Here is a 26,838-nt window from a genome sequence, read left to right on the forward strand (position 1 = left end):
AACCTTTCTACATCTCCCACACCCTAACCTTATTATTGTGCACTGTGGCGGAAATGACCTAGGCACTTTAACTGGTGTAGGTCTGGAAATGCTTATTAAGGACACCTTTGTGCAATTGATGTCTCTTTTTCCTTATTCTGCCTTTGTATATTCTAACATATGCCAAAGGCAAAAGTGGAACTGGTCCTACCAATTTTGTCCGCAGATTGACAAAGCAAGGAAGCACGTCAACAAATCTGTTTCTGCTTTCCTCAGAGACTATGGTATGGGTTCTATATACCACAACAACTTGCGTTACAACATGCAAGACATTTATAGAGGAGACGGTGTACCTTTCAATGATGAAGGGAACAGAGTCTTCCTCTTAAATTTTAGACTCTGCATCGGTACTTACTTGTAGGTACCAAAAAACACTCAATGAACACAACGGCTCTTTTTAGAGTCCCCTAATATCTTAACACTTAAATTTGTTTTTTTCTTCTTTTTTTGTTATTTTCTACCGTACGCGTACGGTAAGCTTACCGTACGCGCACCCCGTGATTTTTTTAAAAAACATTTAAATGTATTTTTCATACTTTTATGGCCTTCTTGGACCCCCTGACAAACGCTAGGGGGTCTGCAACTCACTTCGTTGCCCCCTTTCCACGTTCTCCTCCTTTGTTTATCAGTGTGAGACACACAAAATGGAGGCCGACACTTCCTCATTTCCGCCGATTCGAATGTTTACAGTCATGTAACCACCAATCAGAATTGAGCTCGCGTATGGCAGCGTGCGCGTACGGTGAGCTTACCGTAAGCGCTCGGAGCGCGCCTATAGATATATATATATTGATTCAAATGCTATTTTCTCAGCAAATACTGAACACATTTACACCAGACCTACAAAAGGCACATGCCTGACCTGAGGACTACCTCTTTGCCAAATTTCAAGTAATTCTGTTCAGCCGTTCGGGCTGCAGCTTGGACTAAAGGCCCTATGGAAAAACGCATGGGGAAAATGCATTTTGGGACCCCCTCTTTTTCTCAGCCCCCGTTTGACGAACCCCCCCGAGACTTTCAGGGTAGGAGCGGAGCGGAGCGCCCCACCTATTATGAAAATTTCGCAAGGATTTGTCAATCGGCGCCAAAGTTATTCCAAATAGAATGTTGTGGATTTCCTATGGAAACACGGTCCTAACTATAACTACCTACTGGCGACCGCCAGTAGGTAATATTCACAGAAAAAAAACATAGGTTTCAGGGGTGTTATAGTTAGCTGGCCATTTCACCCATACAAAACCATAGAAATTCCTCCGTTATAGTTAGTTCTGCTAACTATAACTTGCGCGCCCGCAATGCACTGCTGATGATGTCACATATTGCATCATTCATTACATGGTCAGTGACATCACTGATGATATTACTGATGACATCTCAAATGACATTACTGACCATGTCACTGACCATGTCATGAATGATGCAATATGTGACATCATCAGAAGTGCAGTGCGGGCGCGTGAGTTATAGTTAGCAGAACTAACTATAACGGAGGAATTTCTATGGTTTTGTATGAGTGAAATGGACAGCTAACTATAACACCCCTGAAACCTATGTTTTTTTCTGTGAATTTCTAAGGTTTTTTAAATGCTATTTTCTAACTATAACGCCTCTGAAACCTATGTTTTTTTTCAGTGAATTTCAAAGGTTTTTTAAATGCTAACTTTTAAGTGTGATAGTAGTTTTATCTATTTTTTTGTACTGATTTTCTACACTTTTTTAACTGTTTATTTATAAATATTTTACTCATTAAATAACATTATATTTTTTTCTGAAAATTGCAAAAAAAAAATTTTTTTTAATTAAAACTGAAATATTGATTAATTTTCTTGTTTTCATTTTTTATTTTAATATATTTATATTATTTTCTTTAAAAAACAAAATTCCAATTTTCGCGCACTCAAAGTGTACACATCACGGTGGGTGCGCGCATTCTAGCCGCCATTTTAGAAAAGTCATGAAGGATCCGTGTATGGTGTGCGACGGCTGCGTGTTTTTCAGTTACATCATATGCATTGAATATCATGTGATATGCGCGATTGGTATTCGCGACACATGCGTATTACGGTACAAGATGTTTGCTCGGTTGTGGGTCCCGCGTGACATCATATACGTGCTGGGGCGCGCTGGGTGCGCGACTCCCGCAAAAAAAAATTATGTTCCAAAATGATATGTATGTGTCTTTAATATACATATTAAGGCAAGAGATTATGTAAGATATTCATCAAAATAATATATTTGTACTTATAATAAAGTCAGGTGTGTGCATCCTGAGTGCAGAAAACCAGGTCAGCAGAGCTGCTGTAGAGCCAGAGAACCAGGTCAGCATAGCTGCTCTAGCGCCTAAGAACTAGGTCAGCAGAGCTGCTCTAGAGCCAGAGAACCAGGTCAGCAGAGCTGCTGTAGAGCCAGAGAAACCAGGTCAGCAGAGCTACTTTAGAGGGAGAGAACCAGGTCAGCGGAGCTGCTTTAGAGCCAGAGAACCAGGACAGCAGAGCTGCTTTAGAGCCAGAGAACCAGGTTAGCAGAGCTGCTTTAGAGCCAGAGAACCAAATCAGCAGAGCTGCTTTAGAGCCATAGAACCAGGTCAGCAGAGCTGCTTTAGAGCCAGATAACCAGGTCAGTAGAGCTGCTCTAGAACCTAAGAACCAGGTCAACAGAGCTGCTCTAGAGCCAGAGAAACCAGGTCAGTAGAGCTGCTTTAGAGGGAGAGAACCAGGTAAGCAGAGCTGCTCTAGAGCCAGAGAACCATGTCAGCAGAACTGTTTCAGAGCCAGAGAACTAGATCAGCAGAGCTGCTCTATGGCATAAGAACTAGGTCAGCAGAGCTGCTCTAGAGCCAGAGAATCAGGTCAGCAGACCTGCTGTAGAGCCAGAGAAACCAGGTCAGCAGAGCTGCTATAGAGAGAGAGAACCAGGTCAGCAGAGCTGCTTTAGAGCCAGAGAACCAGGTCAGCAGAGCTGCTCTAGCTGACACTGACTGACTGACACTGACTGACTGACACTAACTGATTGACACTGACTGACACAGATTGACAGACACTGACACTGACTGACACTGATTGACTGACACTGACTGACTGACACTGACTGACTGACTGACACTGACTGACACTGATTGACACTGACTGACACTGATTGACTGACACTGAGTGACTGACACTGATTGACTGATACTGACTGACACTGATTGACTGACACTGACTGACTGACTGACACTGACTGACACTGACTGACTACTCTCTACTACTCTACTACTGATTCTCTACTACTCTCAACTACTCTCTCTCTACTACTCACTCTGTACTACTCACTCTCTGCTACTCTCTACTACTCACTCTCTACTACTCTACTACTCTCTACTACTCACTCTCTACTACTCACTCTCAACTACTCACTCTCTACTACTCTGCTGCTCACTCTACTACTCACTCGCTACTACTCTCTACTACTCACTCTCTACTACTCACTCTCTACTACTCACGCTCTACTACTCTCTACTACTCACTGTCTACTATTACTCTCTCTACTACTCACTCTCTACTACTCTCTACTATTCACTCTCTACTACTCACTCTACTACTTTCTACTACTCACTCTCTACTACTCTACTACTCACTCTCTACTACTCACTACTATTCACTCGCTACTACTCTCTACTACTCACTCTCTACTACACTCTCTACTACTCTCTCTTTCTACTACTCTCTACTACTACTCTCTACTATTCACTCTCTACTACTCATTCTCTAAATCTCTCTACTACTCACTCTACTACTCTCTGCTGCTCTTTACCACTCACTCTCTACTACTCTACTACTCGCTCTCTACTACTCACTCTCTACTACTCTCTCTCTACTACTCTCTACTACTCACTCTCTACTACTCACTCTACTACTCTCTACTACTCACTCTCTACTACCCTCTTTCTACTACTCACTCTCTACTATTCACTCTCTACTACTCACTCTCTACTACTCGCTCTCTACTACTCACTCTCCACTACTCACTCTTTACTACTCGCTCTCTACCACTCTCTACTACTCACTCTCTACTACTCACTCTCTACTACTCTCTCTGCTACTCACTCTCTACTACTCACTCTCTACTACTCTACTACTCTCTACTACTCGCTCTACTACTCACTCTCTACTATTCTCTACTACTCACTCTACTACTCTCTCCTACTCTCTACCACTCACTCTCTACTGCTCTACTACTCACTCTCTACTACTCTCTCTCTACTACTCACTCTCTATTACTCACTCTACTACTCTCTACTACTCTCTCTCTACTACTCACTCTGTACTACTCACTCTCTACTACTCACTCTCCACTACTCATTCTCTACTACTCGCTCTCAACTACTCTCTACTACTCACTCTACTACTCACTCTCTACTACTCTCTCTACTCCTCACTCTCTACTACTCTCCACTACTCACTCTCTACTACACACTCTCTACTACTTGCTCTCTGCTACTCGCTCTCTACTACTCTCTAGTACTCACTCTACTACTCACTCTCTACTACTCTCCACTACTCACTCTCTACTACTCCACTACTCTCTACTACTCACTCTCTACTACTCACTCTCTAATACTCTACTACTCACTACTATTCACTCGCTACTACTCTCACTTACTCACTCTCTACTACACTCTCTACTACTCTCTCTCTATACTACTCTCTACTACTACTCTCTACTATTCACTCTCTACTACTCACTCTCTAAATCTCTCTACTACTCACTCTACTACTCTCTGCTGCTCTCTACCAATCACTCTCTACTACTCCACTACTCGCTCTCTACTACTCACTCTCTACTACTCTCTCTCTACTACTCTCTACTACTCACTCTCTACTACTCACTCTACTACTCTCTACTACTCACTCTCTACTACCCTCTCTCTACTACTCGCTCTCTACTACTCACTCTCCACTACTCACTCTTTACTACTCGCTCTCTACCACTCTCTACTACTCACTCTCTACTAGTCACTCTCTACTACTCTCTCTGCTACTCACTCTCTACTACTCACTCTCTACTACTCTACTACTCTCTACTACTCGCTCTACTACTCACTCTCTACTATTCTCTACTACTCACTCTACTACTCTCTCCTACTCTCTACCACTCACTCTCTACTACTCTACTACTCACTCTCTACTACTCTCTCTCTACTACTCACTCTCTATTACTCACTCTACTACTCTTTACTACTCTCTCTCTACTACTCACTCTGTACTATTCACTCTCTACTACTCACTCTCTACTACTCTCCACTACTCACTCTCTACTACTCCACTACTCTCTACTACTCACTCTCTACTACTCACTCTCTAATACTCTACTACTCACTACTATTCACTCGCTACTACTCTCTACTACTCACTCTCTACTACACTCTCTACTACTCTCTCTCTCTACTACTCTCTACTACTACTCTCTACTATTCACTCTCTACTACTCACTCTCTAAATCTCTCTACTACTCACTCTACTACTCTCTGCTGCTCTCTACCAATCACTCTCTACTACTCTACTACTCGCTCTCTACTACTCACTCTCTACTACTCTCTCTCTACTACTCTCTACTACTCACTCTCTACTACTCACTCTACTACTCTCTACTACTCACTCTCTACTACCCTCTCTCTACCACTCACTCTCTACTATTCACTCTCTACTACTCACTCTCTGCTACTCGCTCTCTACTACTCACTCTCCACTACTCACTCTCTACTACTCACTCTCTACTACTCTCTACTACTCTCTCTGCTACTCACTCCTACTCTCTACCACTCACTCTCTACTACTCTACTACTCACTCTCTACTACTCTCTCTCTACTACTCACTCTCTACTACTCACTCTACTACTCTCTACTACTCACTCTCTACTACCCTCTCTCTACTACTCACTCTCTACTATTCACTCTCTACTACTCACTCTCTACTACTCGCTCTCTACTACTCACTCTCCACTACTGACTCTCTACTACTCACTCTCTACCACTCTCTACTACTCACTCTCTACTACTCACTCTCTACTATTCTCTACTACTCACTCTACTACTCTCTCCTACTCTCTACCACTCACTCTCTACTACTCTAGTACTCACTCTCTACTACTCTCTCTCTACTACTCACTCTCTATTACTCACTCTACTACTCTCTACTACTCTCTCTCTACTACTCACTCTGTACTACTCACTCTCTACTACTCACTCTCTACTACTCTCTACTGCTCACTCTCCACTACTCATTCTCTACTACTCGCTCTCAACTACTGTCTACTACTCACTCTACTACTCACTCTCTACTACTCTCTCTACTCCTCACTCTCTACTACTCTCTACTACTCACTCTCTACTACACACTCTCTACTACTTGCTCTCTGCTACTCACTCTCTACTACTCTCTAGTACTCACTCTACTACTCACTCTCTACTACTCTCTACTACTCACTCTCTACTACTCCACTACTCTCTACTACTCACTCTCTACTACTCACTCTCTAATACTCTACTACTCTCTACTACTCTCTCTTTACTACTCACTCTCTACTACTCACTCTCTACTACTCTCTACTACTCACTCTCTACCACTCTCTCTCTACTACTATAAACTACTCACTCTCTACTACTCTCTACTACTCACTCTCTATTACTCTCTCTCTACTACTCTCTACTACTCACTCTGCGACTCACTCTCTACTACTCTCTAATACTCTCTCTCTGCTACTCACTCTACTACTCTCTACTATTTACTCTCTACTACTCAATCTCTATGACTCTCTACTACTCACTCTCTACTACTCTCTACTACTCTCTACTACTCACTCAACTACTCACTCTCTACTACTCTCTACTACTCACTCTACTACTCTCTACTACTCACTCTCTGATACTTTCTCTACTACTCTCTACTACTCACTCTATACTCTCTATTACTCGCTCTCTACTCTCTACCTCTCTACCTCTCTCTCTACTACTCTCTACCTCTCTACCTCTACCTCTCTACCTCTACACCTCTACCCATACACCTCTACCTCTCTACCTCTCTGTACATGCACACATATGCACATATATATATGCATATATATGCATATGCATTTATATATATGTATGTGTGTATATATACATATATAAACATATAAATATAATTTGCATATCTATATAAATATAAATGCATGCAGACATATACATATACATATATGCATACATATGCATGGTATGTACATGATAGTTTGAAAAACTCTAATACAAGCAAAGCTAAAAGGCCACCTAATTACAAACAGAATTGCTTTAACTTAAACGAGGGCGAGACCTATTGCATTTTCAATGCTTGTTTACTTTGATTCCATCAAGAAAGCATTCAGATGTGTCACACATTTTCCATAAATTCTGAATGGTAGCACTCTAGTTGCTCATTAGATCACTGCAGCACTAATCATAATTTCTATGGCAAAATGAACCCCCTCATTTTGTTCCTTTGCAAATTAAATGTTTTAAGTGTTACCACTTTATTCCAATCAAGATGGCATCAGGTGTGCCATACTTTTGTCATAAGAAAGACTGTTAGCGCTCTAGTTGTTCTTTAAAACACTCTGAGACATTCTGTCATTGGGCTATACTTGGGCTACATTTCGGTGATATTTGTGCTACATTTGGGCTCTTTTGTCTCTGGTGGCCATCTTGGGAGACTTATTTGTTTTGAAGTTTCCTAATTCCCTCATTTACAACAGTCTCCTCAGTAGGAAATACTTTCAGGTTTTTTACTTTCATTCCATCAAGAAGGCATTCAGATGTGTCACACGTTTGCCATAAATTCGGAATGTTAGCACTCTAGTTGCTTATTAGATCACTGTAGTAAAGCTACTACTCACCAGGGAAGTCTGCTGCTGGTATTGAAAGTGCATGTTTCAGTCTGCATGTCAGAATTTTTTTATGAAATAGAAGAGGATTTGAGAAGTCACTCAAAATGTGCCCTAATTTTCTTTTTTCCGCACTAATCATAATTTCTATGGCAAAATGAACCTCCTCATTGTGTTTCTTTTTAATTAAACTACTCACTCTCTACTACTCACTCTCTACTACTCTGTACTACTCACTCTACTGCTCTCTACTACTCTCTACCACTCACTCTCTACTACTCTACTACTCACTCTCTACTACTCTCTACTACTCTCTCTCTCCTACTCCCTCTCAACTACTCACTCTACTACTCTCTACTACTCACTCTCTACTACTCACTCTCTACTACTCTACTACTCTCTACTACTCACTCTCAACTACTCACTCTCTACTACTCTCTCTACTACTCACTCTCTACTACTCTCTACTACTCACTCTACTACTCTCTACTACTCCCTACCACTCACTCTCTACTACTCTACTACTCACTCTCTACTACTCTCTACTACTCTCTCTCTACTACTCACTCTCTACTACTCTCTCTCTACGACTCACTCTCTACTACTCTCTCTCTACTGCTCTACTACTCACTCTCCATTACTCTACTACTCTCTACTACTCTCTCTGCTACTCACTCTCTACTACTCTCTACTAGTCACTCTCTACTACTCACTCTCTACTACTCTACTACTCTCTACTACTCTCTCTCTACTACACACTCTCTACTACTTGCTCTCTCTACAACTCACTCTACTACTCACTCTACTATTCACTCTCCACTACTCCCTACTACTCACTCTACCACTCACTCTCTACTACTCTCAACTACTCACTCTCTATTACTCCACTACTCTCTACTAATCACTCTCTACTACTCACTCTGTACTACTCTCTACTACTCACTCTCTACTACTCTCTACTACTCACTCTCTACTACTCTCCCTACTACTCACTCTCTACTACTCACTCTCTACTACTGTCTACTACTCACTATCTACTACTCTCTCTCTACTACTCTCTACTACTCACTCTCTACTACTCTCTACTACTCTCTCTCTATTACTCTCTACTACTCACTCTACTACTCATTCTCTACTACTCATTCTCTACTACTCTCTCTCTGCTACTCAGTCTCCACTACTCACTCTCTACTACTCTCTACTACTCACTCTCTAATACTCACTCTCTACTACTCTCTACTACTCACTCTCTACTACTCTCTACTACTCACTCTACTACTCACTCTTTACTACTCTCTACTACTCTCTACTTCTCACTCTCTACTACTCTCTACCACTCACTCTCTACTACTCACTCTACTACTCTCTCCTACTCACTCTCTGCTACTCTCTCTACTACTCTCTACTACTCTCTCTCTACTCATCCTCTACCTCTCTACCTCTCTCTACCTCTCTCTCTACTACTCTTTACCTCTCTACCTCTACCTCTCTACCTCTACCTCTCTACCTCTACACCTCTACCTCTCTACCTCTCTCTACCTCTCTCTACACGCACACATATGCACATATATGCATATGCATTTATATATATGTATGTGTTTTATCTACTGGCGGTCGCCAGTAGATAGTTATAGTTAGGACCTATTTTCCAAAGGAAATCTGCAACATTCTATTGGGAATATCTTTGGCGCCGATTTACGAATCTTCGCAATATTTTTCAAACTTTTGGCCAGCTCTGCTCCGCTCCTACCCTGAAAGTTTCGCTGTGATTCGTCAAGCGAGGGCCGAGAAAAAAGGGGGGTCCCAAAACGCGTTTTCCCCATGCAATTTCCCATAGGATCTGTTGTCGCAGCTACAGCCCGAACCGCTGAACGGAATGACACCAAATTTGGCAAAGAGGTAGTCCTCAGTTCGGACTCGTGCCTCTTGCATATATGGTGTGAATCCGTTCAGTAGTTCCTGAGAAAATTAGAGTTAAAAGTTCATAACTATCTTTGGACGCGGAGGATCCGTGGACCGTATGCACACCGTAAGCGCACCCTCCCTGAACCGAGCATGCACCTTCCCGATCGCGCGCTGAATGCTAATTGGCTGTCGAGTGTCTCTCTACATTCGAAACCAGGAACTGTTGGCGGCCATTTTCTGCCTTGGTAGAAGCGAGGCTGAAGAAGCAAGGGGAAAAAGTGTGTAAAACATATAAAGGGGGCAGAGTGGAAATACTCTGACCCCTGGGGCCTCCCTTTAAAAAAAAAAAAACGGCGAAATGCGCACGGTGCGTGCATCCTACCGCGTTGGATGCACGGATTCTCTCGTGGTGGGTTCGCGGATCCAAGGGAAAAAAAATGAAATTGTTGGGAGATAAAGATTAAGCTTAAGTGTTTTGGTCTTGAGTGGCTCTAAAAAGAGCTGTTGTGTTCATTGAGAGTTATAAGTAAGTACCTATACAGAGTCTAAAGTTGTTGAGGAAGACTCTGTTTCCTTCATCAGTAAGGTGTACTCCATCTCTCCTATACATCTCTTGCATATAAAAGCGCAGATTGTTATTGTAAATGGACCCCATTCTGTAGTCTCGGAGAAAAGCAGAAACAGATTTATTCACATGTTTCCTAGCTTTCTCAATCTGTGGACAAAAATGATCGGACCAGTTACATTTCTACCTTTGGCATATGTTAGAATACACAAAGGCAGTTTTAGGGAAAAGTGAAATCAGTTTTTCAAAGGTCTCCATCATAAGAATTTCCAGACCTACCCCAGTCAAAGTGCCTAGGTCATTGCCACCACAGTGCACTATTATGAGGTCAGGGTGTTGGATTTGCATGAAGGATTTCACCAATGGCATCAATTGGTGCCACTTTAACCCTCTCTGTCCAATCCATTTAATGTCTACATTTGGCAAATCTAGGTCTTTGTGAATGCCTTTGTTTTCTGCATACCTTTGGCTCCAGAAAATGTAGCTGTGTCCCACAATCCACAATGTAAGCATTTTGTAAGGAGGTCTGGATGCACTCAGATGGTCTCTGTAAATGAAATGGCAGTTTGGGAAGTAAGATGTTTCTAAAATGGTGGCTAAGATGCAATTTTGAAAAAAGACAAGAAATCATTGGTTGTTTGACAACCTTCTACACTGAAAGGTAGGGTGCATATTTCTGTTTTTTAAACGCATGATTCTTATTGGTTAACAAAAACTGATTGTAAGGAACATTATATATGATAAGCTGATATGTTGAGAAGTCAAGCACACTTGCTGTTTTGATTAGCAACATTGTGTGTGCTGAACTTGTGACCTGTGTGCTCAGTACAGTGTTCCATGACCTGTTTCTATGGTAATGGGCAGAAGGCAGATTGGGGGAAGGGTTGAAGTTTATGTAATTTGGAAAGGGTTGAAATGTTTAACCAATAGAAATGTGTGTTTGCTTTTGAATTTATGTGGGAAGGAATGTGATTTGATGTTTACATGTATATGTGTGGAAAATGAGAGGAAAACGTTGCCATTCTTTGATTCTGCTGGTAGGTGCACAGTGCAGAGATTCTGTATGAGAAAATCTGGTGTGTGACTGATATCTGGTGTATGACTGATATACTTCTTAATCTACAAAACATCTTGAAAGGTGAGATATTTAATTGTAAGGGGATGTATGTAGACTATTTTTATTTTATTCAAACTAATGTATTTCTTCTGCTAAAGTGTAGGGAGTACTTTTTTTTCTCTATAATCTTATTGACAGTGTGTGTGCATGTAGAAACCATTTTGTGATAAGGATTTGTTTTTTTCATGTGTTTGTAGACAGATAACTATGCAGTTTTTATATTTTGGTAGAATTAGAAACCAGTCATTGTTTATGAATTTGTGAAATGAGTTATGTTTCTGCAGTAAAATGTAGTAGATGAAGAAATGTGTTTTGGTATAGTGCAAGGGATTGTGCTGTTTGTCTAGAATCACACAGAGAGCCTGTGTGCATTTGGGAACCACTGTGAGAGAAGCATTTAGTAACATCTTGTATTTGCTGACAGATAACTCTTTTAAAAACCTGTCATGTTGTCAAGTTTTAGTAGCATTAGAAGCCAGTCTTTGCTTATGCGTTGATTAAATGAGTCATGCTTTGACACAAAAGTGCACTTTTAAAATATGCACATTGTGTGCAGTTCCCTTACCACTTCCCCATCTCTTGCCCAGGTAGCAGGGACACCACAATCTGAGTGTCATCTGCGTACGATGTCAGAGCAAATCCTAAGGATTTGATCAAGTGGGCCAGAGAAGAAACATAAACATTAAGAAGAGTAGGACTAAAAGAGGAAACCTTGGGGAACTCCGCAGGGCAATGAGAAGGGTTTAGAACAGAATGTGCCGAGTGACACCTTTTGCATTCTGTCCGAAAAGGACGGATTTCAGAAGTTCCCTCGCTTTGCCTTGCACTCCACATCCCCACAACCGGTCCATCAGCAATTCATGATGGACCGTGTCAAAGGCGGCGGAAAAGTCTAACATGATCATTGCGGCCTTGCCTCCCTGGTCCAGTACGGCCCTAATTTCCTCTGCAGATTTTAAAAGAGCGGACTCCGTACTATGTCCCGCTCTGAACCTGTATTGGGTTGGATCCAGTACTTGTGCTTCTCGTAAGTATGTACTTAGTTGTGCATTCATACTTTTCTCCACCAGTTTAGCTGGCAGAGGAATGCGCAAGATAGTTTGAAAGTTATTGGGATCATTCGGGTCCAGATTGGACTTCGGGAGTAGAGGTAGAATTGGTGCGGTTTTCCAGGCTTTAGGAAAATGTCCTGCCTTGAACATCGCGTTCATCATAGCGGTCAACGTTATAACAATGGGTTCTGGGGCTAGTTTTAAAACTGCCACCGGACATGGATCATAAGGAGAGCCTGATTTGGTAGACATCAGTGACTTATGAATCTCTCTGATGGATAAAGGTGCAAACTCTTCAAAACTCAAGTGGAAACCTGACTGAGATTTGTATCTCTCTCCGACACCCTGTGTTCCATCTGTTGTAGGACCATTAAATGTGTCAAAAATAGCCTCCACCTTACTACAAAATAATCTGGCTATTTCATCGCAGAGCTCCTGATTCGTCGGGACACTGGGTGTACCAGGGTACGCCAGGCTAGTGACTATTTTGAAGAGCTCTTTACCTGAATTTATGGCAGAATTGATTCGGTTGGCAAAAAATTCTCTCTTAGTTGTTCGGAGGAGGTGTTTATATGCCACCAGGCTTAGTTTATATGCTTCTTTTTCTGCAGCTTTATATCCCTTCCTCCACTTCCTCTCTAAAAATTTACACTTCAATTTTTGATCTTTTAGTTCCTGGACATACCATGGGGCAGAGGGCTGTACTCTATTGGAGTATAAGACCTTTTTGGGCGCTAACTGATTGCCGGCCGCCTTAAGCCAGTTGGAGTATTGACTAGTCACCTCTTCTATGTCTATAGGCAAGCAAAATGAGGTAGAGTTCAGTAAATCTTCTAACTCTTTAGCCTCAATTTTATTCCATGCTCTGGAGATCATTTGCTTCTTGGCTAATTTACCCATCTCATGATGGTTAGAAAAAGCTAACTCAAAGCATACTGCCACATGGTCTGACCAGACCAAGGGAAGCAAGCCTGTAAAAGAAAGTTGCGGGTTATTGGAAAAGATCCCGTCTAGCGTGTGCCCTGCCATGTGAGTGGGACCAACAACATGTTGTTTAAGATCTACACTTTTCCTAAAATCCCAAAGAGTCACCGTATCTGTCTCAGCATGAGCCTCTAAATGGAAATTAAACTCTCCCAGTAAGGTATAAGAACTGGCACAGAGTCCCCTTTCCAACAAATTTCCCACCGATATTAAAAAAGGCCTCCTAAGGCCAGGTGACCTGTAAAGGAGAGTCCATTTAAAAGTAGCCTGAGGGGAATAATATAAACAGAACTCCAGTGCCTCACAATCTAAGATAGACACTGTTTCAAAGGTCACATTAATGGTAGAGTGATAAATAACTGCAAGACCCCCACCTCTCCTGGATGGCCTGTTTAAGGTGTGACAAGAATAGCCTGGGGGCGTGGCCTTAACTAAATCTGGACCGGATGCCTCATCTGTCCAAGATTCTGTGATAAAAGTGACCATTATATCCTCTTCCTCAATTAATCTGGCACATTCCACACTGTGCTTTATGAGGGACCTAGCATTCAGCAGAATGTACTTCAGCCCCTGTAATTGTAAAATGTCTATCCAATTCCGACTAGATTGTTTCCGAGGGTTGATTGGTTGGTACAATAAATCTCGTAGCACAACGTTGCACCTAGGACACATTGTGGAGCAGGTGGGAGACCCCTTAGCCAGACTAATGTTTGAACACCCAGCCAATCTGCCTGTACTATTAAAACTTTTTAAATAATCACTTATGAAATGTAGTTTAATTGGCTTACCACCTCCGGGACATGCAGGGGTGCTGGCGCTGAGCGCTGGACTAGCGCGGACGGGCGCAGACGGGCTTGCCTTAGGCGCGGCTTCGCACGCCGGAGGCGCGCCCGCTGCGCGCTTGCGCCAGCAATTGTAATTATACCGTCGGGGCAAAAACACTAGCCCGCTGACCGTACTTCCCCCAAAATGGCGGCCCCGCTTATGCCAGTACAACCCCACGGTCTAGGCTGGACTCAAACATCGGGAAGTGTACCTGTCCTCCCAAAGTAAAGATTGCGCCTTAAAATCAAAATTAAAAAATGGTTCTGTCGGGTTTAATTATCCTTGCGCATAAAGAGTCACATAAACCAAATATCAATGAACCATGAATGAGACACACGCCTAACTAGGTAGGAAGCATTATCTGGAATAATCAGACTAACAATGTTTGTGTATATCAACTTTGTATTTTATGAGAATTACTTCATTCAGATATATTCATCTTTTCAAAAGTACAAAGAGGCTGTTCAGAGATAGGTCAAGTATATACATCTTTTCAAAAGTACAAATATATACATCTAGTGCTCATGTGACAAAGGTGCTTAGTGATTAACTTAGTGCAATATATACAAAGTGGTTTCAGGATTTATATACAAGGGAAAAGACAACGTTTTTTGAGGCCAGACTGATAACCAAGATCCCTACCAGCTGTAAATGCTTCTTTTAGTATGTATGGCCTTGGTAGGTCTGTGCCTGGTAGTATCGTCGACGTTTCAACCCACGGTGTGCTCCCTTCGGTAGTCACTACGGGTCTTCATCAAGACAAGGTGTGGGGAGGGGAGGGAGTGATTGATCAGTAACAGCCTACGGATAGAGGACATGGCAATGTCAGGTGTGTGGAACACATATTTCAGTAGTGTGTAGAACATGGAGCTAAGGTGAAGCACTCACCTAGTCTGCGCCAGAGTATGATTATGCATGTGTAATCCCGGTAAGTTAGTCTGCAGGATTTGGCTATGAATAGCTGTGGAGGAAATGAATGGAGTGTCAGTTTTAGAACGCATATGGAGTGGTTGGTTTAGTAAGTGAAGGGACAGTCACTGTGCCTTGTGTTCCTTGGTGCATAGGTCCTAACAGGATGGTTACGTGTGGCCAGTCCTGGTTCGCATATGAGACCAGGGGTAAAAACCTAGCGGTGACGGCAAGGCATTTTCCGTGCCAGATAGTGACATGCAGACAAAAGTTAATTAATCAAGGTGATCTTAGAACGGTCCGGTGAGACTCGGCCGTGTACGGCTGAGGCAAGGGCAACTGGTTTGGGTTGTTTGGACGGGGCCGCATGCAGATTTGAGTGGGTCTAGATCCAGTGATTAAAAGTAAACTAAACTAAGATCCCCGAACCAGTCGGGCTGGACTCGCGGTTGCTAAGTACTGAATGGGACTAGGTGTCGCATGTGGAGAGTAAGTAAGTAACAGATGCCAGCGGAGTCGGTCTGGCGTGGAAGCGGGTGGTGAACTGACCATTTACACCCGGAGGAAACCAATTAAATTACAATTGAACCAATCGGGACCAGCAAAACCCATCGGGCATGACAGAGCTGTGTGCATGCTAGGGGCCCAGCGGTGGGAGAGTCACACCTGGATTAGCGTGATTCGGCCCTGGTTAGTCAGTGTCGGGAAGCAGGCATCTGTCCTGCAGTCGTGAAGAAAATTAATCCTACCAACGGAGAGCACCGATTCACTCATTTAACAGAGTGGCACGCAGCGTGTTCATTGCCGTTACGTTCGGTTGCTAGGCAACCAGGGAGATCGATCGATCGGATGAGGAGTTTCAGGTTTCTGAGAAACACTCTCTCGCCTTTGCCTGTGAAGTGAACTCCATCATCTCAATATATTCCATGCATGTCAAAACGCAGGTTGTTGTTTGAAATAGAGCCCAAGATATGATCTATGAGGAAAGAAGAATCACTTTAAATAACATGCTTCCTGGTTTTGTCAATCTGTGGACAGAATTGATCTGTCTTTGGCATATGTTGGAGAACACCAACGCAGTGTGAGGAAAAAGTGAAATTAATTGCACAAAGGTATACCTCATTAGGATTTCCAGTCCTACCTCAGTCAGTGTGTCTAGGTCATTGCCACCACAGTGCACAATCATGAGTTCAGGGAGTTGAGAAACCATAATGATTAGAACCAAAGGCATCAATTGATGCCCCTTCAACCCTCTCTGCTCAACCCAAGCAATGTCCACATTAGGCAAACCCAAGTCCCTGTCAGTACCACTTTTCTCGCAGCCTTTCTAGCCCAAACCTCCACGCTGAACTTCGCTGTCAGTTTGAACTAGCGCAGCGACACCTCTGTCGAGGTCACTGCTGTGCTCTACAAATGCACTTTGATTGATTGATTGTTTAATTGATTGATTGATTGCTATGAGGCTTTACTATGTCAAATTACCTGCCATATGTTTAGGAGAAATTAATAGAGCTACTTTGCATGGTACAGTGGCTGAGCTATATAAGGTTTGTGATGGTGTACAGTTTTGTTTCTTTGGTCCTGAAATTAGTGTAGGAAAAATGAAGACATGGTGTAAGCAGGCGACAGGCATTACTGTTTATACCTTTCAAGAAGAGATTACAAAAATTAACCTAGTGTGGTCAGAAAAACTGAACTGTGTTTGAATATGTTGTTGACACTCTCACAACAAAAGCCAAACTTGTAATGTGCTTGTGTCTTCAAAAACAGAAAACAGACATACAAGGCAAGAATTTGCAGCTTATTTTTTTTTAGAGGAACACTTTAATTGTTCCACACTACAAAATATATGTAATTACTGTTCTAATAAGTTTGAAGACAATAAAATGCGAGCTTGAGCAGTACACAAAAAGTTAGAATTCGTTGCAATCCCTAAAGAACTACAAGATTTGAATGTTTATGAATCAATTATAATACAGTATACACATACATTCCAAAATATAGTCCATTTACCACAAAGATCCCTTCAAAAGAGTTGGAAAAACGTCTTAACGGTGGAGTTGTGTACTTACCCTTAGATTTCAAACAGAATATTGAAACTGTAGGGGTGGGGAAAGATTTGGAAGGAGCATTTATTATTCTAGTCATTGGTGTCTCTACAAGGAGTACAAAAATATGGCAAGGGGTAGTAAATGTTAGTAAAGTAAAAAAACAACAACATTGTATCTGGTACAAAAATAATATTTATTACCAGATTCTCAAGACAGGAGTGAATCTCCAAAATATCACTGCAAGATCCAGAAAGTAAAGATAGTATGAAAACTAAAATACCGGATGGATACTACACAAGAAGGTGTCATCATCTTCAAAAAATTAGTAATGTAACTGAAAACATAGAAGAAGGAAGATAGGAAGTAGTTGGATGTGTCAAAAGTAATGAAGAAACTTAAGCTTTTTGAAAACATTGATGAGGTTCACATGATATCCAACTTTATTGCTTGCGTTCATACACCTAAGAATGCAGCAGATTTTGAGAACACACTACGATGTGTTCTTTGAAGGAAAACTTTTGATAGTATTTGGTGAACTACTGCAAATCACCTCTGTAAAATGACAACCTGTTTTGAAGATACTTGTGCATAATGAAAAAAAGAAATTCTCTGGGGAGCATTGGCAATGTAAATATTTGGTTAAACTGTGAAGGAACTAGTGTAAAATATGCTTAAAGCATCTGATGAAAATTAAGCAGATAGACTGAAGGACATTAGAATAGGAGATCTAATAACAGAGGGGAAACATGCATTGGAAAGTTGACTTATGAAGAAGCTGTTTCCATGTAATATTACAGCAGATTAACTAATGCACAATTTCATTGAAGAACAGAAGTCTGTAGTTTGTTTAATGCCAAAACTTGAAGACTGCTCCAAGTTTAATGAACAATTATTACAACTGTAGAAAGAAGATATTTTGGAAATGACAGCTATTTTTAAAACAGAACATGAGGGAGAGTAAATGCTATTCACAGACAAACTACAAGTAAAATTGGATACTTTGGAGAAGTCTATCTCGAGAACTGCGGGATTAGAAACGCATTTATGCACCAGCAAAAGCAGTCGAGTAATTGTGTGCCTTAATTTAAATGCAGAGGTAGGGTTAGTAAATGATGAAAGGGGTAAAGTAATTGATTTTATTAACTTCCCAAATAGAGATGAGGTTGAACACTTAGCCATAAAATTTGATCAGAGTGATGGCATGAAGCAGATTGGCCATTGTGTTGTTTGTTTTTTGCTGGTGAAAGACGTTTATGTACGGCACCAACAATTCATACTCTCTAAAGCATATGCTGTAACTGTCCATAAACCACAAGTTTTAAGTGTAGATCAGATGTTATCTCTTTGTTAATCCTTACAAGAACTGCAAAATACCTTATAATAATACTACAACAATGCAGAGGAGATGGTCCCAAATTGGAAACTGAAACAACAAACTTCAAAACTGTACAAATATCAATTTTAGATAGAACTTTTGCTACTTCAGCTGTCATCATTCATGAAGGACTTAATACAATCTCTACACACTACACTGTGTACTTAAGAGTGAAACTGGGTGGACGGAATGTAATGACATCAACCTAAGATTCAAACTGAGACTTTCTTTCAAATTACCAAACTCTTTTTCTTTACTTACTACAACCAAAGTTCTAAGGAGTAATTGTGGATAAAAAAGTAGTGCACAATGTTTCTTCTAGGTGGTTTATCAGTCTTTTAGACATTATGCATTCTATTGGGGGGTAATGTCCTTATAGTCTTCTTCAAAATTCAAAATTTGTTTTATCTTCCTTTTTTCATTTTAGACATTTTTTTTATTGTCAACAAGAGGGTAACATATTTGACACAGTATTGCATTTAACAAAAAAGAAAGAAAACGCATTACTTAGAAACTTAAAGCTAACAAACGTACACTGTTAACAGCAGGGCTCGCAAAAACATACCTATTATTGATATCTCAAATACTAATATTCATCCTAACATGTCTAATGCAAAATTCCCCCATAAAACCTTTAGTTTCAGCAAGGAGAGAATTCCCCTTACCTTAGTCAGAGCTTTTTCCATTTCATACGTTTCCCTGACCAAAAGCCACCAATCACTTATAAAAGGAGGTTTCGGGGAAATCCATACCCGAGCAATTAAAAGCCAAGCGGCAACTAATAAAATTGAAGATAGTCGCATGAGTCCATGATCCACTGTCTTAGAACCCATCATAATTTCTGAAGCTGTAAGAGGTGAATCTATCCCTAATTTCTGACAAAATACTTGGCCTATCTTTTGCAAAAAAATCCCCAATTCCAAACAAGTTGCAATCATATAAAGTATGCTAGCCACATATATACCACATCTAGGACATGTCGTCCGATCACTACTTGGGCCCCCCAGAACCCACTTTGCAATTTTTCTGGAGTATAATACAGCATACATATCATACAAAATTGCTGTAGTCTCAGGCTAACAGAGTAAACTGAATCTTCTATAATTCAACGTGCTTGTTTAATAGCGGTAGGAGTAATCCCCATCCTCAGGGCGTTACTCCAGCACACAGCAAACCTCTCACAATCACTCTGCCTATAGTTGTTGAAGCATTTGTACATTACACTAATCAAAGATTTTGTCTTTTCCACATGTAAGCAATCCCAGATCTCAGAGCTAGATATTTTTGTCAAGGCTAGATGTTTCACAAAATAATCCCTTACCTGAAGATACTTAAAAAAACATATGCTCAGGCAGTTTATAATAGAGTTGCAAGCTCTCAAAAGAAACAAAGCCCTTATAATCATACAAATTCCCAAGACATGAAATCCCATTTCAAGCCCATAGGGGAAGCTTATCATAGTAAAATGATAGAGTACATCTAGAAGACATTGCACGCCATATATATATGCTATCTCTGATAGTCTTAAACCTGACTCTTTTAAAATAATTTGGGTCAATGATTCTGTATAAGAACATACAACTATACTCTCCCAATAGCAACCAGTGGGAAAAAAATTATGAGCAGGATTTAGGAGGCTACGGAAGGGCCTTGCAAAACCGGCCCAAAAATGCATTTTTAAGTCAGGGAAACAAAGTCCTCCTTGAATATATGGAAGCTTTAGCAAATCTATCGCTCGTTGTTTTTTTTTGTACCCCCAGATAAAACTACTTAGCACACCCTCAAGTTTCTGACCACATAAGGTATCCACGCAATATGTGCGTCCTTTTCTTCCAACATCATGGGGATTCTAAAGGTACCCAGGGTTTGTGGATTCCCCTAGAGGGGACCAAGAAATTAGCCAAAATACAGCTACATTTTTGTTTTTGGGGGAAAAATGGGAAAAAAGGGCTGCAAATGAAAGTGTCTGGGTTTTTCCCTGCAAATGGTATCAAAAAAGGGTTTGTGGGGCTGAAATCACCATTTCCCCAGGTTTTAGGTAATGACCAACTTTTGTCAGAAAACCAACATTTTTTACACAGTTTTGACATTTTTTGGGACATAGCCTATTTTTGCTATTTTTTGTGCTTTCCATCTCCTTCCAGTTAATGGTAGAAATGGGTATGAAAGCAATAATGGATCATGGGAAGCTATGCATTTTTGTGAAAAGAAGACAAAATTCTGAATTCAGCAAGGGGTCATTGGTGTAGATCCTTCAAGGTTTCTTTATAGAAACTAACAGTTAAATATAGGAAAAATTGAAAATTAGTAAAAGAAAACAGCCATATGTGTCAACGTTTTCACCTGTAACTTCTTCTAATTATAACAGCTCTTTGAAAGCAATAAACCGTTACATCCGCGGGACCTTACTGGTTGTGTGGATGTATAGGACTTGTAGGTTTACCAAGAACCCGACGAACCCTGAAAACGGAACAGCGACTTGCAATGTTTTTTTATTAGGTAGCGGGTATATAGCAATTATTCTGGGAAAATGTATACATGGAAAAATTGGTATGAAAGACACCTATGTAATTCTTAAATGGGAACAAAATATAGAGTTTAGAAACAGTAGATATTTGCACATTTCAGAAATTGGGACCACTCATACTAGTATGAGAATTATAGGTCATTTTTCAAAATGACTTATTTTTTACACATTGTCTTTCATTTGGAAGGCAGAAATGCATTGAAAGTCAATAGGTAATAACCGTTGCTTTAAAAAATCTGAATTACCCTAAGTCTCCTGATAAAAATGGGGTGAATCGACTTCTTCTCACCAGGTTCTGTTACCCAGAATCCCTTGCAAATCCAAAAAATTGTCAAAAAAACCATTTTCCTCACATTTCACAGTGAAAAATGACACTTTTTTGGCAAAGTGCCTAGCTGTAGTTTTTGAACCCTAGCTCTCCCAAGACCTGGGTAAACTTAGCAAACCTGTACATTTTTTAACACTAGACACCCAGGGGAATCCAGGATGGGGTGACTTGACTGGCTCTCACCAGGTTCTGTTACCCAGAATCCCTTGCAAACCTAAAAAAAGTCCCAAAAAACAAATTTTCCTCACATTTCGGTGGTGGAAAGTTCTGGAATCTGCATGGAGCCACAAATATCCACCCACCCTGTGTTCCCCAAAGTCTTCCGAGAAAAATGGTATCTCACTTGCGTGAGTAGGCCTAGTGCCCGCGACAAGAAACGGCGCAAAACGCAACGTAGACACACCACAATTTCACAGTGAAAAATTACCCTATTTTGGCAAAGTTCTTAGCTGTAATTTTTTTACCTTAGCTCTGCCGGTACATAGGGAAACCTAGCAAAACTTGACTGGCTCCCACCAGGATCTGTTACCCAGAATCCCTTGCAAACCTGACTAAATGTAAAAAAAACACATTTTCCTCACATTTCTGTGGTGGAATGTTCTGGAATCTGTGTGGATCCAGAAATTTCTACCCACCCCACGTTCCCCAAAGTCTTCCAAGAAAAATGATACCTCACTTGTGTGGGTAAGCCTAGTGCCTGCGATAGGAAACGGGGCAAAATGCAACGTGGACACACCTCAATGTCACAGTGAAATTTACCCTTTTTTTGGCACAGGGCCTAGCTGTAGTTTTTGAGCCCTAGCTCTGCCGGCACCTAGGGAAACCTAACAAACCTATACTTTTTTTAAAGCTAGATACCCAAGGGAAATCAGGATGGGGTGGCTCGACTGCCTTTTGCCAGGTTCTGTTATCCAGAATCCCTTGCAAACACCAAACATTTTTCAAAAATACAAATTTTCCTCACATTTCACAGTGAAAAATGACCCTTTTTTGGCAAATTGCCTAGCTGTAGATTTTGAACCCTAGCTCTGCCAGGACCTGGGTAAACCTAGCAAACCTATACATTTTTTAACACTAGACACCCAGGGGAATCCAGGATAGAGTGACTTGACTGGCTCTCACCAGGTTCTGTTACCCAGAATCCCTTGCAAACCTAAAACAAGCCCCCAAAAACACATTTTCCTCACATTTCGGTGATGGAAAGTTCTGGAATCTGCGTGGATCCACAAATTTCTACCCACCCTGCGTTCCCCAAACTCTTCCAATAAAAATGATACCTCACTTGCGTGGATAGACCTAGTTCCTGCGACATGAAATGGCGCAAACCGCAACGTGGACACACCACAATTTCATAGTGAAAAATGACCCTTTTTTGGCAAATTGCCTAGCTGTAGTTTTTTAACCCTAGCTCTGCTGGCACCTAGGGAAACCTAGCAAACCTATACATTTTTTTAAATTAGACACCCAGAGGAATCCAGGATGGGGTGTAAAGTTCTGGAATCTGAGTAGAACCACAAATTTCCACCCATCCCGCGTTCCCCAAAGTATTCCAAGAAAAATTGTACCTCACTTGTTTGGGTAGGCCTAGTGCCCGCGACAGGAGCGGCGCAAAACGCAATGTGGAAACAACAGAATTTAATAGTGAAAAATGACCCATTTTTGGCAAAGTGCCTAGCTGTAGTTTTTGAACCCTAGCTCTGCCGGCACCTAGGGAAACCTAGCAAACCTATACATTTTTGAAAACAAGACACCCAGGGGAATCCAGGATGGGGTGACTCGACTGCCTCTCACCAGGTTCTGTTACCCAGAATACCTTGCAAACCTAAAAAATTGCCAAAAAAAACAAATTTTCCTCACATTTCTGTGGTAGAAAGTTCTGGAATCTGCGTGGATACACAAAACTCCCCCCACCCCGCGTCCCCAAAAGTCTTCCAAGAAAAATGGTACCTCACTTGTATGGGTAGGCCTAGTGCCCGCAACAGGAAATGGCACAAAACGCAACGTGGACACAACACAATTTCCAGCGAAAAATGATCCTTTTTTTGGCAAAGTGCCTAGCTGTAGTTTTTGAACCCTTGCTCTGCCGGCACCTAGGGAAACCTAGCAAACCTATACTTTTTTCAAATCTAGACACCCATGGGAATCCAGGATGGGGTGACTTGACTGCCTCTCACCACGTTTTGTTACCCTGAATCCCGTTCATACCAAACAAATTGTCAAAAAAAACCCATTTTCCTCACATTTCTGTGGTGGAAAGTTCTGGAATTTGCATGGATCCACAAATTTCCATGCACGCCGCGTTCCCCAAAGTCTTCTGAGAAAAATTCTACCTCACTTGTGTGGGTAGGCCTAGTGGCCGCGACAGGAAATGGCGCAAAACGCAACATGGACACACCACAATTTCACAGTGAAAAATTAATCTTTTTTGGCAAAGTGCCTAGCTGTAGTTTTTGAACCATAGCTCTGCCGGCACATAGGGAAACCTAGCAAACCTATACGTTTTTGAAAACTAGAGACGCAGGGGAATCCAGGATGGGGTGACTTGACTACCTCTCAACAGGTTTTGTTATCCAGAATCCCTTGCAAACAAAAATAAATTGTCCAAAAAAACAAATTTTCCTCACATTTCTGTGGTGGAAAGTTCTGGAATTTGCATGGATCCACAAATTTCCACCCATGCCACATTCCCCAAAGTCTTCTGAGAAACATTCTACCTTACTTGTGTGGGTAGGCCTAGTGGCCGCGTCAGGAAATGGCGCACAATGCAACATGGACACACCACAATTACACAGTAAAAATAAACCTTTTTTGGCAAAGTGACTAGCTGTAGTTTTATAAACCTAGCTCTACCGGCACCTAGGGAAACCTAGCAAACCCATACATTTTTAAATGCTAGACATACGTGGATTCCAGGGAGGTATGGCTTCCATGGATCCCCCAACGTTTCCTTACCCAAAATCTCCTGCGAAAACCTCAAATTTAGCTGAAAAAATCACTTTTTTCACACATGTTTATGTGGGAAAGTTGTGGTATCACCGGGCTGACACAAATTTCCTACCACCCAGAGTTCCCCAGGGTCTCCCAATAAAAATGTGCCTCACTTGTGTGGGAGGCCCAAGTACCCGCGACAGGCAAGGGCCCAAAACGTAGTGAGGCAACATCAAAATTGCCTATCACAAAACAACCTGGTTTTGCAAGGGGGGTCACCTGGGTTTTTGGCCCCGTGCTCGTTGGCCATCTAGGGAAACATATCAAACTCACACATTTCTGAAAACTAGACACCCGGAGAATTCCAGGGAGGTATGGCTTGCGTAAATCCCCAACGTTTCCTCACCCAGAATCCCCTGCAAACCTCAGATTTAGCTGAAAAAAATCACTTTTTTTGCACATTTTTGTATGGGAAAGTTGTGGCATCACCGGGCTGATACAAATTTCCTACCACCCAGCATTCCCCCAAGTCTCCCAATAAAAATGGTGCCTCGCTCGTATGGGAGCCCCAAGTACCCACGGCAGGCAAGGGCCCAAAACGTAGTGAGAAGACCTCAAAATTGACTATCACAAACAACCTGGTTTTGCAAGGGGGTCACCTGGGTTTTTGGCCCTGTGCTCAGCGGCTATCTAGGGAAACCTACCAAACCCACACATTTCTGAAAACTAGACAACCGGGGAATTCCAGGGAGGTATGGCTTGCATGGATCCCCCAATGTTTCCTTACCCAGAATCCCCTGTAGACCTCAATTTTAGCTGAAATCACTTTTTTTCACACCTTTTTGTGTGGGAAAGTTGTGGCATCACCGGGCTGACACAAATTTTCTACCACCCAGCGTTACCCCAAGTCTCCCGATAAAAATGGTGCCTCACTCGTGTGGGAGGCCCAAGTACCCACGACAGACAAGGGCCCAAATCATTTTGTAATAGGCAATTTTGATATTGCCTCACTATGTTTTGAACCCTTGCTTGTCGCGGGTACTTGGGCCTCCCACACGAGTGCGGCACCATTTTTATCGGGAGACGCGGGGGAACACTGGGTGGTAGGAAATTTGTGTCAGCCTGGCGATGCCACAACTTTCCCACACAAAAATGTGCGAAAAAATAGATTTTTTCAGCTAAAATTGAGGTTTGCAGGGGATTCTGGGTAAGGAAACGTTGGCGGATCCACGCAAGCCATACCTCCCTGGAATTCCCAGCTATCCAGTTTTTAGAAATGTGTGGGATTGGTAGGTTTCCCTAGATGGCCACCTAGCACGGGGCCAAAAACAAAGGTGAACCCCCTTGCAAAACCAGGTTGTTTTGAGATAGGCAATTTTGATGTCCCCGCACTACGTTTTGGGCCCTTGCCTGTCGTGGGTACTTGGGCCTCCTACACGAGTGAGGCACCATTTTTATCAGGAGACCCGGAGAAACGCTGGGTGGTAGGAAATTTGTGTCAGCCCGGTGATGTCACAACTTTCCCACACAAAAATGTGCAAAAAAATGATTTTTTCAGCTAAATTTATGGTTTACAGGGAATTCTGGGTTAGGAAATGTTGGGGGATCCACGCAAGCTATCCCTCCCTGGAATCCCCCAGCTGTCTAGTTTTCAGAAATGTGGGGGTTTGGTAGGTTTCCCTAGATGATCGCCAAGCACGGGGCCAAAAACAAAGGTGACCCCCCTTGCAAAACCATATGAAAATGTGCGAAAAAAGTGACTTTTTCCAGCTAAAGTTGAAGTTTACAGGGGATTCTGGGTAAGCAAACATTGGGGGATCCAAGCAAGCCATACCTCTTTGGAATCCCCTGGGTGTCTAGTTTTCAGAAATGTGTGGGTTTGGTAGGTTTCCCTGGATGGTGCCGAGCATAGGGCCAAAACTTCAGGCAACCCCCCTTGCAAAACCAGGTTGTTTTGTGATAGGCAATTTTGATGTCGCCTCACTACGTTTTGGGCCCTTGCCTGTTGCGGAAACTTAGACCTCCCATGCGAGTGAGGTACCATTTCTATTGGAATACTTGGTGAAAGGCGGGGGATAGGAAAGTTGTTGTTTCTTTCTGCAGCGTGAACATTTTGGCACAAAAATGAAGGAAAATGTGACAGACATTTTGAGGTTTGCAGGACATTGTGGGTAAAATAAATTATTGGTATCCACAAGAGAGACATCACCATGTACTCTCATGGATGTTTAGTTTAAGACAATATCTACAGTTGGTAGGTTATTCGTAGATGGAATGTAGACCATGGCAGAGAGACTAAAAAGACAAAGATTAATGCACAGCCATCTATTCCTCAAGTCCACACACATACTGGTTGGATT

Source organism: Triturus cristatus, chromosome 5_2 (genome assembly GCF_964204655.1).
Source record: "Triturus cristatus chromosome 5_2, aTriCri1.1, whole genome shotgun sequence".
NCBI classification, from domain to species: Eukaryota; Metazoa; Chordata; class Amphibia; order Caudata; family Salamandridae; genus Triturus; species Triturus cristatus.